The sequence below is a fragment of the Lepisosteus platostomus genome, chromosome 11 (assembly GCF_059453375.1).
Source record: "Lepisosteus platostomus isolate fLepPlt1 chromosome 11, fLepPlt1.hap1, whole genome shotgun sequence".
Taxonomy (NCBI): domain Eukaryota; kingdom Metazoa; phylum Chordata; class Actinopteri; order Semionotiformes; family Lepisosteidae; genus Lepisosteus; species Lepisosteus platostomus.
The window spans coordinates 43,959,104-43,963,281 of NC_142621.1; positions in this window are offsets into that span (position 1 = coordinate 43,959,104).

Consider the following 4,178-nt stretch of genomic DNA (forward strand, 5'->3'; position numbering starts at 1 on the left):
TTATACTGTATTTGTTGGTCCTTAAATCAATATTCAGATCACTTGTTGGATGTCATTACAAAAGTCCCATACCCGCTAGAGTTTTAATTGCTGAAATTTAAATGTTTTTCCACAATTTACTTGAGACAAACTGCATTTGCAATGCCTGTGAGGGATAAAAAAGAACATGAAGATGGGTCTTACCTTTAGATTTTACTTATTTTTCCCATCCAGTGTTAGGTTTTGAAATTTTGATGTATTGATAATTCTATGAATTGGCTACATTACTCTGCTCTCCTCCCCACTGATAGCTGATGTGTGGTGAGCGTTCTGGCGCACTATGGCTGCCGTCGCATCATCCAGGTGGATGCTGCACATTGGTGGTGGTGGAGGGGAGTCCCCATTACCTGTAAAGCGCTTTGAGTGGAGTGTCCAGAAAAGCGCTATATAAGTGTAAGCAATAATAATAATAATAATAATAATAATTAGCGTTGGTATCTGGCTGGGAAAAGTCCTTATTTTAGTGGGTGGATCAGATTGTGCTTGTACTGTACATTGGTGGTGGTTGTATCAAAAGTTGTGAAATAGGTTGTTTATTGAAAAGCAATCCTGACAAGCCCTGTAAAATCAGACAAGAATTAATTCTCTTGCTTCTGTCATAGGAATTCTTTTTATTCCTGAGCTCTCTTCTCGCAAGCTTTTGCTAGTCCTGTGCATTCTAATGGAAACCGGTCATACTATATGTCTAAGACATACTGTTGATACACTTTTTTTTTACATTTTTTCATGCCATTTATTTAAATTTTGTAGATTATCAAAGTCTTGTATTTCTTAAGGTTAAACTCTAATTGCACTGACCAATAAAAATAAAATGTCCATTTATATAAAACATGTAGCATAAGACATAAGAGCTGCATAACATTTATTGGCATTGGATTCTTGGTTGGCACTAAATAGAACTAAGAATATTGCTTTGGTAAAGACTTTCAATTTCTTTTTGCCTGTGATTTATTTTGTAGTATTTTTTCTATTGAGTGACTATATTACAATTTATTATCCATCAAGATCACCTTGCATTTTTTGGACCAATGAGCTAAAATCTCTAAACTTTCATCCAGCTATAAGATGTTGACTTTGGATTTTAATATAAATAGGTGAAAAAAGATTTATATGATTAAAAAAACTCCAGCATTTTATATATTAGCTGTTTTTCCCCACAATACCAATCTCTTCATATAATCTTACTGTTAATAGAGTTTTTAGATTTAGAATTTTAAAGCAAATAAACACAGATACTTTTTCTACTTTCTCTTCATAACAGATGCATCATGGGATTTCTACATCACAGTACATACAGTAACTCATCTCTTATTCAATATATTTCTCTGGTTACTTTGAAAGTGCTGACGTTCATTTCTGAAAGTTTTTTTTTTCTCAGTTGAACTGAACTGCCTCCACTGGATGCATATTTAATTAAGAGTTTTAAAAACTCTTCATTAAACTCCATTTGATTTTATTTGAGCAACTACTGTAAAATGTGTAGATAGCCGAGAGTTTCTCTCACATATTATCTTCCCATTCTGTCAAGCCTGCCTGTATTTGAAAGCCTTTATTCTGTTTCTTTTAATCCCAAAAATAGACTAGGCTGCATATTAAAAACTGAAATGACCTCCTTTTGACTGCCATACAGTTTTTCATCAACAAGAACCAGATTTCCCAAAAGCAAAGATGAAAAGCCTTCATATTTATAACACTCTCAGTGTTAGAGGGATGTGTCATCTGCTGGACTTTGGGTGTCAGTGTTGGAATCTTGGGTACTCTGAATTTTAAGATCTTAGCTTTCTACCCTCCCGAAGTCTCTCTTTGGAGCCGAGCTTAATACGTTCATTGCAGAAAAGGTGTTGAATGCAGATTGTGTTCGGTCTGAAACCTGCACACTGGTTGCTTTATGATATCGAAGATCAAAGATCTTACTGTACATGATACTGTATATGTGAGTATTTTCCTTTCATATATTTTAATGAGGGAGGATTTCTGTGAATTGTACATTTAATTACATTTATTTTGTAAATGCAACTTATTTGTGTTCACATCCTGAATTGTTTTGTTCATAGCACCACCATCTAAGCAAGCTAAATGTTGCATTTTATTCCCAGATTGTATTAATGTTATTTGTGTTTATTTATGTTTTATTTGTATTGCCTTGCTAACTTTCCTTTAGTTTAAATCTGTTAGATCTCAATGCTAGGTCTTTGTCTCATACATCCATCACAAAACTTAATATTTCTGTGCCTCAAATTAGCGAAGTTACTTAATTGCACACCACTGATAAATAAATGCCCCTTAAACCTTATTGAGTTAATTTGCTTTGCACACAACACAGTTTTGGATTGTGAAATGATTACTCAATTATTTTCTTTTGTAGTTTTGCAGTCCACAACTGATACCTGAGAACAAAAAAGCAAATTTTGTGAAAGCCTTTAAATGCTCTTGGAATATGCATCTACAAAAGCAACATACTTTTTTTTTGCTGTTATGCTTTTATCTATCTTTAATTGTTATCATTTTAAGACATTAAACATTTTTTAAATCTTTGTGCTGTTTGAAAGTTCTATATTGCACTGCCTTGTTTGCTGCATCATAGCCTATATGACACGGTTCTTATTTTCCGTTATTATTATCGTTGCTGTTGTTTTAACTGCACACAAGCTCTTGTTTTCACGGTTTCTCTGGGTGACCTTTAAATGGGTGTGTACTGTATGTTCTGTTCTCTTCAGAAACTAGTCAATGCTCTCAATGCTGGAAAAACAATACATGGTATACCTTTAATAAAGACTACTGGAATCACCCAGACGTTTTCCGTCTCTCTTTCTAACTTGTGTGACTATACCATTATATCAAAATTGTTTTCTCTTTTTCTAAGCAATGTTGATATTCTTTTAGGTCCTGGGTTCAATCCCAGGTAGGGGTAGCTTGCTCTAATTCCTTCCACACGGCCCCAGGTCTACTCGGCCTGCTTTCCAAGTGAGTACCAGGGGTTAATCCTTCCAGGGATAACAGGTCGGCCGGAGTGTGATGTTGACCACATCACCTCCACCTCCAGTGTCAGGTGGTCAAGGAAAAGTGGTGGCCCTTGCCCCCCATTCCCCTGTGGGCCTTTATGACCAGGAAAGGGACCTACAGTACCTACCTACTGCTGCCCGTCAAACGACCTCTTGAGTTACAGTATCTTAACCACTGCTAATGTGCTGCACCAGGCTCTCTTCTTGTTATTTTTTCAGTGCTAAATATTATTTAAAGGTTTGGCTTCAGTGAAGCTGACCATTAGATAATGGGAAGCAAAGCAGAATGAAAACCTGGTGGGTGAGTCCTCATAGAATACAACTTTCAGAGACATGAGAAGCCTCTGTGGTTGCTAGTACTGTACATAAGCTACTGGGGTGTAAAACCTGATTCAAAGCACTGGGATGCTCATCACAGACCTCGTCTGTCCGTCAGGCTTTGTGGTAATTACAGTACCTTCAGCTTAATAAAGAGGAATAAGGCTTATTTTGCTAAAGTGTAGCACAGTTCAGTGCTAAAGTGGAATGAAGACCATATTACTTTAGAATTTACTGTTTTCATATATTACTGAATTGATTTAGCTGGAAACGGAAAAGCCAGAGTTAGCAAAGATCGGGCATTAGGTTTGTAGAACAAGAATAGACATACTCATGCAGTGTATACAGTACACCTTGCACAGCGCCACTATCCAGTTCATTCCAGTGATCTTAAATTCACCAGCTCGACGAAGATAAAGATGTTCTTTCTTGTTAAGTGTTAAAGTAACCCCATGATTATCCTGGAAGCCAAGGGTACAAAGGAGGACATATCCTGACATTCATTGCAGGACATACTGTATACAGTACACACAGTAACAACCAGTAAACCTAGTCAGCATGTTTCTGTGAGGTAGAACTTGCAAATTCTGAAGAGGGAAAATCCAGACCTGCTCAGAACTGCAACAGTAACCACTAGGCCACTGAGACAACTTTCAGACGTTATAGCTGAAGGATGGGAAAAATAAACGTTCGCTTTAGCAAGCAGCTTGGTTTACGTTAGCAAACGCAAGCACGTTATGTAATCGGTCCTTTGGCAGGGATGCAAAGCGGTGTATTTCGAGTTTGCTTTTCTCGGCTTTCAATTTGAGGTGTACGCAC